Source organism: Balaenoptera acutorostrata, chromosome 7 (assembly GCF_949987535.1).
Source record: "Balaenoptera acutorostrata chromosome 7, mBalAcu1.1, whole genome shotgun sequence".
Lineage (NCBI taxonomy): Eukaryota > Metazoa > Chordata > Mammalia > Artiodactyla > Balaenopteridae > Balaenoptera > Balaenoptera acutorostrata.
The window spans coordinates 67,345,670-67,359,503 of NC_080070.1; positions in this window are offsets into that span (position 1 = coordinate 67,345,670).

A 13,834-nucleotide genomic window follows, 5' to 3' on the forward strand; every position below is an offset into this window, starting at 1 on the left:
CCCCCTAGGGGAGGAAAACGTGTAAGTTTATTTTACATAACCGAATTTTTGTGAAGTACAGTAAGTCTCTTACTGCTTTGTAAATCTTGATTGGATTCTGTATTTTTATTTTACAACTGTTTCAAAACACCTCCTCAAGAGTTCTCTTTTCAGCAGTAGTGATGATCACTACTAAAGGAGTGAAATACTTCCTTCTTTCTCACCTAACCAGTTAACTATGCTTGTTCTCCCTTGCATTCATGTAGTAAAAAGTACTTCATGCCCTTGTGACTGTTATTATCTGGCCTTGTTTCTCATTCCTCGAGTCTCTGACTCTGGTCATATTTTCCTTCTTCTCTACCTGTGCATAGTTAGGCCTCCCGATACTTTGAGAACAGTTCTGACCTCGGTTTATTATTAAGCTCCATTCTTGGAGTGGTACCCACCACAGATGCGTCATTGCTCTGACATTTTGCCTGGATCCTTAACTTGCATTATGTTGGCTCTTTGTTCAGAGTTTCTCACACCGTTTTAAGGATAGCCTCTTTCAGAAACCTTTTGTTTCTTTAATACTAACCATCTCGTCTTAGCCTGAAACTGGAAAGTACTACTTCCAAGCTGGGCTGACCTTCTGGATTTGACCAATTGCCCAGCTAAACACATAAAACTTGCCTTTCATTTTCTGACTTCACTGATCTCTATAGTTATGACCTCTGAAGAAAAAGAAATCTGTCAGTTCCCCTTCCCTCCAATCACTAGAACTCCAACTTGAATAGTCTCATTGTCTCCCAAGTCACTTAGATTTGTTGTCTTACCTGAGATTGCTCCTCTGATTGTTTAATTATTAAATGTGTTAATTAATTAATTAATTATTAATTAATTATTAATTATGTTCGAACACAGGAGATAGTAATTGCGATACTAATATCAGGAGAATATATTATTCTCCTAGAAAGATTTGAATATTATTCTTCTAGAAGGATTTGAATCCCAAATAATCTTCAATTTGCAAAACATATGGGGATATATTTTGAGTATAGTGGGCTTCACCTATTCCTTGACTACCAGTGTCTATTACTAATCTAATGACTATGTTGATCTACCAGCCATCTCATCAATCATCACAGAACAAAACATATAATACAAATAATGAAATTTCAAATTATGCATCCCTACTCCTTGACTACACCATTTATGTTGTTTAAGCTTAAAAATGCCTTTTTCCAAATTCCACATTTAACTCCTTCCACAGTGTCTTGGGAAACAGTCAGTGATAACCAAATCTTTCTGATTCTATTTTCCAATTATTTATAGCTATTCAACTTCTCTGTCCCCCAGGCATGAATACTTTTGTCCTGGGTCCTTCTTACACTTCTTATCTGGTCTCTCAGCCTCTAATACCTTTCCCATCCATTCCCCATGCATTTTCAGCAACAATTCCAAAATGATCTTTTAAAAATGCATATATAACCATAATTATTAGCAGTAAGGCATTACCCCTTAATGCACAGGATCCTTCATGACTAATTTTTCTCAGTTTTCATCCTAATTTTATTTTCTATTTTGTCTTCATATGCACACTATGCTCCAGTCATACAGATATTCAGAGTTAAATATACCATACTCTTTCATAGCCTGTGCACATGTTCTTTTCTTGCCTGCAACTCCATTTCCAGCTTTACTCAGTTAGCTCCTCCTCAAGCATCTCCTCCTTCAGAAAGTCTTTGTTACTCCCTAAGTCTGAGTAAATCCAGTGCAAATCCTTATCATAGGACTTATCATATTATATTGTAATTGTACTTAACTCTCTTATCCACTTAGCTTCCGGTAATGTTCATGAATTTGATTCTAACAAAATTAAGAACTTCTGCTCTTTGAAAGACACGTTTAAGAGAGTGAGAGAGAGGACAGCCACAGACTAGGGAGAAAAATTCTGCACAACACACATCAGATAAATGCTTGTATCCAGAATGTATTTTTTAAAACCCTCATAACTCAGTAAAAAGGAAACAAAATAATAACAAAAACTGGGCAAGACTTTGAACAGACACTTCACCAAATATGCTATGAGAGTGGCAAAGAAGGACTTGAAAAGATGTTCAACATCAGTAACCATTAGGGAAATGCAAATTAAAACCACAATTAGAGGTGGTGCAGTGGTTAAGAATCCCCCTACAAATGCAGGGGACATGGGTTCGAGCCCTGGTCTGGGAAGATCCCACATGCTGCGGAGCAACTAAGCCTGTGCACCACAACTACTGAGCCTGCGCTGTAGAGCCTGCGAGCCACAACTACTGAGCCCACGCACCACAACTACTGAAGCCTGCATGCCTAGAGCCCATGCTTCGCAACAAGAGAAGCCACCTCAATGAGAAGCCCTCACGCCGCAACCAAGAGTAGCTCCCACTCGCCGCAACTAGAGAAAGCCTGCGCGCAGCAATGAAGACCCAATGCAGCCAAAAATAAAATAAATAAATAAATATATTAACAAACAAGCAAACAAAAAAACCACTACTCATCTATTAAATGGCTAAAATTAAAAAGAATGACCGGGCTTCCCTGGTGGCGCAGTGGTTGAGAATCTGCCTGCCAATGCAGGGGACACGGGTTTGAGCCCTGGTCTGGGAAGATCCCACATGCCGCGGAGCAACTGGGCCCGTGAGCCACAACTACTGAGCCTGCGCGTCTGGAGCCTGTGCTCTGCAACAAGAGAGGCCCGCGCACCGCGATGAAGAGTGGCCCCCGCTTGCCACAACTAGAGAAAGCCCTCGCACAGAAACGAAGACCCAACACAGCCAAAAATAAATAAAGAAATAATTTAAATTTAAAAAAAAAAAAAAAAAAAAAGAATGACCATACCAAGTGTTGGCAAAGGTGTGGCTCAATGGAAACTCTCTCTCTTTTTTTTTTGCAGTGTGGTTCCATTTATATGAAATGTTCAGAATAGGTAGAACCATAGAGACAAAGTAGATTGGGCTACAGGGCCATGACACACACCCACTGACCAGGTACTCCAGAAGCAATTCCAGGCATCCCGCCATCCAGCCAGAACGCAAGCACTGGTCTGAGTGAAGGGTTTGGGGCTGCGAGTCCCAAGACCTGAGGATAGTTCCTTTCTTCACTAGCATTGTGACTCCAGGCAACTCAGCTAGTGGGAATATAAAATGATACAGCCACTTTGGAAAATAGTTTGGCAGCTTCTTAAAACTTTAAACATAACACCTACCATAGTCATTCTACTTCTAGGTATATACTCCAAAGAAATGCAAGCAACATGTCTTGGAAAAACCTGCACATAAATTTTCACAGCAGCTTTGCTCATAACAGCCAGAAAATTTAAACTTAAGCCCAAATATCCATCAACAGGTGAACAGACAAATAAATTGTGACATATCCTTATAAGGGAAAACTGCTCAGCAATAAAAAGGGATGGACTATGAGTACTTAACGACAAGATGGATGAATCTCAAAATAAGTAGACTGAATGAAAAAAGCCAGATGAAGAAGAGTACATAATGTTTTATTTCATTAATGTAAAATTCTACAAGATGCAAGCTAATCTACGATGACAGAAAGTACATCAGCGGAAGAGTAGCAAGAATGAGGTTACAAAGGGACACAAAGAAATTTTCGTGGGTGTGAATATGTTCATTATTTTGATCATGGTTTAGGTTTTACAAGTATATTCATATGTCCAAACTTCTAAAATTATATACTTTAAACATGTACAGTAAATGGTATGCCAGTTATACCCAATAAAACTTTAACAAAAAATTTTTAAAAACCTCCTACATATTCCTTACTTCCCCAAGGAATCTTCATCAGTCTTTTAGTTCCAGATAGATAGCATTGTTTTATACGTACCATCATTCATACACCTTATCATATTTCGTTGTTTTTGTTGATTAACCTATCTCACTAGATTTTAAGCAATATAAAGGGTGATATTATTTTTGATACTGATTTCTTAGAGATAAGACACACCCTCTCCGAAAACACACATTGGTTCTGTTCAAGGTAGAGCAGTGACCTGAATGGACATTGTCCTGTACTGATGCCTGTTGACTGAAGAAAAATGCACAACCTAAAAGCTGCAAGTTATGTTTTATTCGGGGACTTTACTGAGGCCTATAGCCTGGGAGATAGCCATAGCTCTGAGCTATTCAGATAGCTCTGAGGAACTGCTCCAAAGAGGTAAAGGGAGAGCCAGGATATATAGGAGTTTTTGCTGAAAACAAACAAACAAACAAAAACACCCATGTAGTCACACATCAAAAGATTAATGCTAATCACAAAAAACAGACATCTCAAGTTAATGATTTTACTGCTTTTCTATGTATGGGAAGATGCAAGAGTCTGGGCTCATTGAAATTATTTCTTAGACATGCATCTGAACTATCTAGGGCCAATATCCTGTTTTTCTCCATTCTGAATTCCCCTCAGGCTGCACCCTCAGGGGCAGCTGCAGTGGCTGATAGCTTGACGGTGGGGCAACATTCTGTGTTTACCGAAATGGCAGGCAACATTTTTTGTCCACATGCTTATGTCTATATACTATTTGTTGTTAAGGCTATCATTACTAATTACTAATGACTGAAATTTGAAGACTAATCTAAAAAGAATTTAACATCTTCACAGTGATACTTAAGAATTTTGAAAAGTTGAAATCAGAAGGTTAAACACATATACTTTGACACACATCTTGTAGATATGCCAGCTCCTATTTGACTCCTCTGACTTCAATCTAAAACTAACCTGTTCCTCCTATGCATATCTGTCACTCATGGAAACTCTCAAGAAACTTTGTTAGGAGTTTCATTCTGGGAAACATAAAAGATAATAATGCTAACAGGCCAGGCTGTATCCAGCTGTCGTAATTTAGGAGTCACAGTGGGGAAGAGCTTTAGAAAGCACTGTTTAGGATTGAGAAAAGGAATATTTCCTGCCATATCAGTAAACAGAGGATGTCACAGTCATCAGCAATTGCAGCCACAGCCTACGGTGAGCTCTCAGGGAACTCAGAAGGAAAGAATACCTGCCATCTAGCAGCCTTCAAATTGCAGCCACTCCCCACGGTGAGCCCTGAGGAAACTCAGGATATGAAAACACAGGATACTGGCCTCAGATAGCTGAGGTACATATCAAAGGAATGATTTCAGTGAGCCCAGATTCTTACATCTTCCCAAACATAGAAAAGTGCTAAATTCCTTAACTTGACATATCTGGTTTTCTTTAACTGACAATAATCTTTTGAAGTTCAGACTACCTGCCCTTTGTTGCAAAACTCCTATATATACTGGCTGCCCACGCCTGCCCCTCCCCCGCCCTTCCAACCTCCTTGGAGCAGTTCTCTCAGGGTTACTGAGGTGCTGCCTCCCCGGCTTGAAGTCCTAAAAATTCCTGCCGAATAAAACAGAACTCTCAACTTTTAGGTTGTGAATGTATTTTTTAGTCGACAGGGAGAGAAAACAAGTATAATGAAAATTAAAGGGAAGTTTGGGGTTAGCACAAAAGTCTCAATAGACATTAAGATGAGAGGTAAATGGTATTCTTTTCTCCCTTAGACTAAAATTTTCTGGTGATATGTAATCAAGAAATCCTAAGAACTCTATTGGTGTTTTATGTTATTGTATGGAACTCTGTTATCTAAAAGAATACATCCTAACCACATATGGCTATTGAGCACCTGAAATGTGGCTACTCAGAATTGAATTGTACACATTTTTAACTTCATATGAAAAATAGAATTTAAAATAGCTCATTAATTTTTTATCTTTATATTTTTATATTTATGTTGAGATAATAATGTCTAAGATATACTGGATTATTAAAATTAATTTCACCCATTTCTTTTTACTTTATCTAATATGACTACTAGAACATTTTAAATTACATATATGGCTTGCATTTGTTGCTCAATTATATTTTTGCTGAACAGCACTGTTTATAGAGAATAAACACTTTCAAATAGCAAATGTCACTGCATTCTAAAAAAGTTGGGAGGATACTGCTGTGTTTGGGAACACACATAAGTGGGCATTTTGGTTATAAAAAAAGAAGTCTCGGGCTTTCCTGGTGGCGCAGTGGTTGAGAATCTGCCTGCCAATGCAGGGGACACGGGTTCGAACCCTGGTCTGGGAAGATCCCACATGCCACGGAGCAACTGGGCCCATGAGCCACAATTGCTGAGCCTGTGCGTCTGGAGTCTGTGCTCCGCAACAAGAGAGGCCGCGGTAGTGAGAGGCCCGTGCACCGCGATGAAGAGTGGCCCCCGCTTGCCGCAACTAGAGAAAGCCCTCGCACAGAAATAAGGACCCAACACAGCCATAAATAAATAAATTAATTAATTAATTAAAAAAAAAAAAAGAAGTCTCAAGTTTAGTCTTGTAACAGAGACGCTGAGATAAAGGTAGAGCCACATGGGCCTGTATAAGTGGAATTTTCCATTTTCATTGCAGCAGCTTGAGAAAAGGGGAGTCTGGGCCCCTGGACTTATAGGAAAGCATTTGGGAAAAATCTCATTGGAGAATCAGAGTGGGCTCCTGGGGAACTGATGGCTGACTGGGCTCAGGAAGAAGGGGGATCACTACAATATGACTCCTGGCAGAAAATGAACTTTGAACTCTAATAAAAATCAATGTTGTTGCTGTACACCTGAAACTAACACAACATTGTAAATCAACTCTACTCCAATAAAAAAAAATTTTTGTTAATGCAAAAAACAAAAATCAATGTTGGATATTCAGCTTTAAGCTGTTTGCTTTTTTTTTGTACTTAAACCATTTTATCTGTTATACATACAGCTTTCTGTTTATGCTGACTTACGGTATGATAGAAAGGAACCATGTTTAAATGTGTGGCAAAGGGATGCAGAGAGAGCAACAAAGAATCCATAAGTAGTGATAAGACAGCACAAAGTGATCAAGACTTGAGCCAGGAGCAGACCACAGAAAATAATGACAGTCAACTACCAGCAAAAAGTTGTAAGCCTTCCTTCTCAAAAATCTTTAGAAAAATTGGGGAGTACATGCCCCTGGAAAAGAGGGTTCATGTTATTTTATTTGTCTACTAATGGAAAGGGTGACTTTGGAAGACGGGAGAACTATGGAGACACATTGGGTAATTTATGCATATGGAATCTCTACTCAGATATTTTCAGGTTCCTCATCTACTTTCAATTCCTATTTCAGATTTAATATTTAATGAGAAAGAACGAATTCATTTAATTACAAACTCTAACTAGATTTTTAAAACATCATTTTGAGCTTGGGGGATACTACGTGTCAAATTGATAAGATCTCAGTATTTAGGAGCTCCCATAAGACTTTAAATGTTTAATTAATTTGATTTTTATTAATTCGCTCTTACTTTAAATTTACTGTATTATATTTTGAATATCACTCATATGATTAGGGCATTGATATTTTTTAAATGACAATCCATAAAACAATGAATCTACTTAGACATCTTCCCACCACTCTGCACCTTGTTGATCACTAAGGCAAATTTGAAGAACACTTAAAGCCAGAATCCAGGGTGCCAAAGCTATGTCCCACTTCACAAATAAAAATTAAAAACTCACCCCTTTAAATGTTAAACTGCAATTTAAACAATGATAATACTTTTTAAAGAGAGGAAATAGAAAAACTGTAAAAAAAAAAAAAAAAAGATGACTTTTCAGGGTTTTCTGAAATGTGGAGTCTCCTAGTATTGATATGCCACAATTGAATACTGCCTCTATATCTAATTCATAATTACTATTTCCCAAAGCCACTTTTGAAAATGAGAAGAAATTATGGCTAGCAAATATAACACCATTGCTGTAATGACCGAGGTCTAAATACAGCCATCTTTGTCTAATTGGGTTTTTTTTTTTTTGTTTTAAACTTTTTTTAAAAAATACATTTATTTATTTATTTATTTTTGGCTGCATAGGGTCTTCGTTGCTGCACACGGGCTTTCTCTAGTTGCGGTGAGCGGGGGCTACTGTTCGTTGCGGTGCGTGGGCTTCTCACTGTGGTGGCTTCACTTGTTGTGGACCACGGGCTCTAGGCGCGCGGGCTTCAGTAGTTGTTGCACGCGAGCTCAGTAGTTGCGGCGCATGGGCTTAGTTGTTCCATGGCAATGTGGAGTCTTTAAACAGTTTTTAATCTGGTCCTCATGGACAGACTTCTAGGAAATCCTGTGACCCCTTTGAAAATGTATACAAAATGTTTTTGTGTCTCTTTTTCTTTCCCCTTGGGAGAGGAAGGTTCATATCATATTTCAGATTATTAAAGAGACCTGTGATCTAAAAATAATTTAACAATCACTGCTTTGGAATGTATTTTAAATGAACGCTAATTTGATGAATCCTGTTATCTCTTAAAGAAAACCTATCGTGGGGATTCCCTGGCAGTCCAGTGGTTAGAACTCAGCGCTTTCATTGCCGGGGGTCCAGGTTTGATCCTTAGTCAGGGAACTAAGATCCTGCAAGCCCTGCAAGCCCTGCAAGCAATGTGGTATGGCAAAAAACAAAACAAAACAAGACAGAACACCTATCATCTCATATGTGAAGTATTAGACTAAGATTTGAAAACACAAAGAGTAGTAAAATTCTTGATCTATTAGGGAAGAATATCTAGAAAAAAAATTAGAAATAACTATGAGCATATTTAAGATCCTACCTCTCTAAGAAACCTAAAAAAAAAAAATTATTCTTGCTGCTTTTAGCATTCTCTTCCATGAAAGCCCATAGCAGTTTTATTCCTGTCACAGTCTCTGATATGAAGTTTAAGAATTATTTTTTATAGTAGCATATATCTTTCAGTGTTCATATATTTTAACCTTTTTTTCTAGACAAAAATCCATCTTTCTAGTTAAACACATACACTTCTGCTATGGTGGTTAATAGTTTAGGCTTTGCAATCAGGATATCTGAGTTCCAGTTCTGCTATTTACTAGCTCTGTGGCCATAAATAAGTCATAGCACCTTGAATCCTCTATTTCCTCTATTTAAAAAAAAATATGTGGGATAATAGTAGAACCTAATACAAAGTGTTTCCATAAAAGTTAAATGAGGTGGGAATTCCCTGGTGGTCCAATGGTTAGGACTCGGCACTTTCACTGCTGAGGGCACGGATTCCATCCCTGGTCGGGGAACAAAGATACCACAAGCCGAGTGGCACAGCCAAAAAAAAAAAAGTTAAATGAGGTGATGTAAAGAATGCCTGGTACAATAAATTCATTCATTCAGCATAGTTTTCTCAAACTCCTAAAATTATTCTCATTAGAAATTATGATTAAGACAAAGATCCTAAAAAAGATTCAGATGAATTAAAGTCACTAACTAGTTTTAATTATTTTTACTTTTTCCAGGTTTATTGAGATATAATTGACGTATAACATTGTGTAAGTTTAAGGTGTACAACACGCTGATTTGATACTCATATATTGCAAAACGATACCAACCACAGCATTCATTAGCTAACACCTGCATCATGTCACATAATTACCTTTTCTTTTTTGTGGTGAGAACATTTAAGATCTACTCTTTCAAGTATATGATACTGTATTATTAATTATAGTCACTATGCTGTACATTAGATCCCCAGAACTTATTCATCTTGTAACTGGAAGTTTGTACAACATCTCGGTTTTCTCCCACTCCCCAACCCCTGGTAACCACAATCCTAGTCTCTGTTTCTATGAGTCAGCTTTGTAAAATTCCATGTATAATGTGATATAATACAGTATTTTTCTTTCTCTGTCTGACTTACTTCACTTAGCATAACGCCCTCAAATTCCATCCATGTTGCCACAAACAGCAGGATGTCCTTCTTTCTCTTTGGCAAATAATATTCCTGTGTGTTTGTGTGTGTGTGTGTATGTGTGTGTGTGTGTGTATACATATATATATATATACACATATATATGTATACATACATATGTATACATATATATGTGTATATACATATGTGTATATATATGCCATATATATATATATGCACCACATCTTATTTATAGATTCATCCATTGACACTTAGGTTGTTTAAATATTTTGGCTATTGTGAGCAATGCTACAACGAACATGGGAGTGCAGATATCTCAAGACCCTGTTTTCCTTTCCTTCATATATATACTGAAGAAGTGGGATCGCTGGATCATATGGTAGTTCTAGTTTTAAGGAACCTCCATAATGTTTTCCAGAGTGGCTGAATGAATTTACACTCCCACCACCAGCACAAAAGGATACCCTTTTCTCCACATCCTTGCCAACACTTCCCTGTTGAAGAGGTAGGAAGATGAAGAGAGCCCTACCAGGCCTTCTGACCTGGTATGGAGTGCCAAGCACCAGATTCCCTTCTGGTGTTTGCATAGGTGGGAGCTTCCCTAGCTGACCCTGGTGAAAAGAGTAGCCTTGAATGATCTTAATTCCAATGGCAAATCTGCTTATACCTTCTAGCTTCCCCTGCTCCCTCTCTAAGCTCATTCTTTGGCTTATCTCTCTCACTTTTTTCCCCCATTCTTTCCCAACCCAAACATTCTATACCCCCTAGATTGACCTGCTGAGCATCTCATCAACAAAGAATGTGGATTCTGAGGTTGACACACTTTGACTCAAATTCTAGCTGTGTTGCTCATTATCTGTGTGATGTGGGACACAAGTTGCTTCACCTCACTAAGCCTCAGTTTTCTCATCTGTAAAAGGGGGGGAGATTGTACATTTCTCAAAGGGTTGTGGAGCTTCAGTGGGCTCATGTTATGGTTATTTATTGCTGAATAAAAAACCATCCTGGATCTTAGTGGGTTGAAACTGTGAGTTACATCAACAGGGGCATCCTCTATGTTCCACTTGGTGACAGCTCTAGTAGTCACCCAGCTGGAAAGCTGGGTGCTGTCATCATCTGAAGGCCTGCCCACTCATGTGTCTGGAGATCAGTGAGGCCTCAGTTGGGTCAGATAGCCAGAACACCTACATGAGGCATCTCCCTGTGGCTACTTGGCTGCCTTACAAGATGGTGGCTGGGTTCCAAGGATGAGCATCCCAAGAGAGAGAAAGCCAGGTGGAAACACTGCCTTTTATGACCTCACAGGAGGTCAAAGAGGGTGACTTCTGCTGTTTTCTGCTCATCAGGAAGGTCACAAAAATCCACTCAGTTTCCAGGGGAGTAAAAACAGATTCCACTGTTTGACAGGTCTCAAACTCAAAGCAAACTTCTTCTTCTTCTTTTTTAAGCAAACTTCTTTTGAAGCAAATTTTGCAATATGGTTGAGAGCTATTAGGATTTGGGTGATTTACCATTACAGTAGATTAAAGAGAAAACTGGAATATGAGGCAAGGCTAAGTTTTCAAAAGTTAATTAAACATAGAAAAATCATTTAGCTTCAGCATCAATGGTGAATATAACCAGAAATCATTACAGAAGAATTATCACCTATTCAAAGTTATCCTGGGGGCTTCCCTGGTGGCGCAGAGCTTAAGAATCCACGTGCCAATGCAGGGGACACGGGTTTGAGCACTGGCCGGGGAAGATCCCACATGCCGCGGAGCAACGAAGCCCGTGCGCCACCACTACTGAGCCCGCGTGCCTAGAGCCTGTGCTCCGCAACAAGAGAAGCCACCGCAATGAGAAGCCCGCGCACCACACCAAAGAGTAGACCCTGCTCGCTGCAACTAGAGAAAGCTGTGCACAGCAACGAAGAACGAAAGCAGCCAAAAATAAATAAATAAAATAAATAAATTTATTTTTAAAAAAACCAAAGTTATCCTGGACTCTTCAATAAAGCATATGGCCTTCATATCTGATAGCACAGAGACTGAAACAGAACTCAGGAAATCATTGTTAACCAAACAACTGCAAGCTTTTCAGAAAATTTTCCTTCCAAAATGTGCTTTAGTGGTGAAAATCAGAGTACAGGGGCAAATGCATCAAGCATTTAATATCTATTTTTAAAAATACTTCATTGTCACATGGGCAATAAGTTTGTCATTAATATTTACTAGGTAACTTAAGGTGTCAGCTCCTGGCTACAACCCATTGAGACTGGCATTATTACCATCTCTGTTTTACAGATAATAAAAGTTAGGAATAAGGAAGGTTAAGTATCTTGTCCACTGTTACACACACTCTATATATCCCAGTCAGGCTGGGCTCATCCTCAGGTAATCTGGCTCTAAAGGCTATATTCCTAACCATGCCACTAAATTGCTTCTTACAGGGATCTTTTTGTAGAAAGACTCACCCCTATGTGAATTCCAGTGATTTGGATAAGGACATGCTGCACAGCCAGAATTTTTAAAGTTAAGTGATAAAGTTAGTTGAGAGAATAATGACTAAGTATTCCCTTGAGAAATAAAAAATATAATAATACCCTTTTTAAACTGAAAAATAGTACATGTTAAATTATAGAAACATTTGCTAATTTCAAAATGTATAAAGTAGGGAAAATAAAAATAGCCTCAAACTACAAATGACTTTACATTTTGTATAGTTCCTTCCATTTATATCTATATGTTCTAAATGTGAATATACTTTATAGCCTTAATAATACTTCATATACTATCTATTGTATACTGCTTTTATTTAGTGGTATATTATTATCATCGCTTCTCATGTAACAAAACATCTTTACAACATAACTTTTACGGGCTTTATAAGATCTCATTGCATGGCTATTCCATATTTAAGTAACCCTGTAATTCTATGAAGGGTCGGGTCATACACGTAGACCGTCAGAATAGATTTGGAAGCTGCTTTTCTTCTTTTTCCCCACGATTCTGATTTGTTTTAGCCATACTATTTATTTTGAAATTTCAAACAATGTTAGTGAAAGATGCCCACCCGTCTCCTCAACTTTGGAAGGCCTGGGCTAATTATGAGGCCTTAAATGATTTAATTAATGTCCCAACAGAAGACATGGGCTAAAAGGAGAGGTCAGGGAATGATTTAACCAATGTCGCACTGTTGGACATTTAAGTTATTTAAATGAATGCACTTTGTACTGAAATCTTATTAGAGTTCTCATTTGGTTTAGGATAAATTCCAAAAGGTGGGATTGCGGGGCTAAAGGATGTGAAAATTTGAAGTTTTAATACTCTTGCTACATATTGCCTAATTGCTTGCCAGGAAACGTATGAGTTTATATCTTCACCAACATAGTGTGAGAAGGCTCATTGTCTTACACATGTATGTAATAATTTTAGATATTAAATTGTATGTTTTTGACTTGCATTTCTTACTTTTACATATTTCATATTCTATTGGTCAAACACACCTATCCTGTCAGAACACAGAAATAAATTACTATCACTTTCTTCCTTGGTTACTATGTACCTTGTGGCCGTGATTGTAACAATAGCTTTCATTCATTAAACGTTAAGTTCTCCGCAGGCAATGAGTCTCGTCCATGTTTGACAATTATTCCCAATATCTCATTTAACCCTCAAAACAACTCTGTATTGTTATTTTCATTTTCTCCATGAGATTACCCACCCTTTGAAATGTTAGGGAGAGTAGCCCCAAGTCCCAGCGATGAGCTGAAACACTGGGATTTGAGCGAGGATCTCCCTAAGCACTGGGGGGGGAGGAGGGTGACACCACGTACAAAAACAAAAACAATCAAAACAAAACCACGGCTGTTTCCTTCTAGTAATAAAGAGGTTCCAAGTTAAAATAGATGTGACTTTTCGGCTACCAGACATGTGTCTACCAACCCAGTTTATCTCACTTCCCAGCGTCGCGAGTGTCAGGGACCACTTGAAGGGCGTGGACGAAGAGGCTGCTCAGCTCAGGGCTGAGGCAGGCAGTACACGTCTTTCCCCTCTGCAAAGGGAAATAGTCGGACAGGGAAAAACGGAGGGGGGACTAGTATT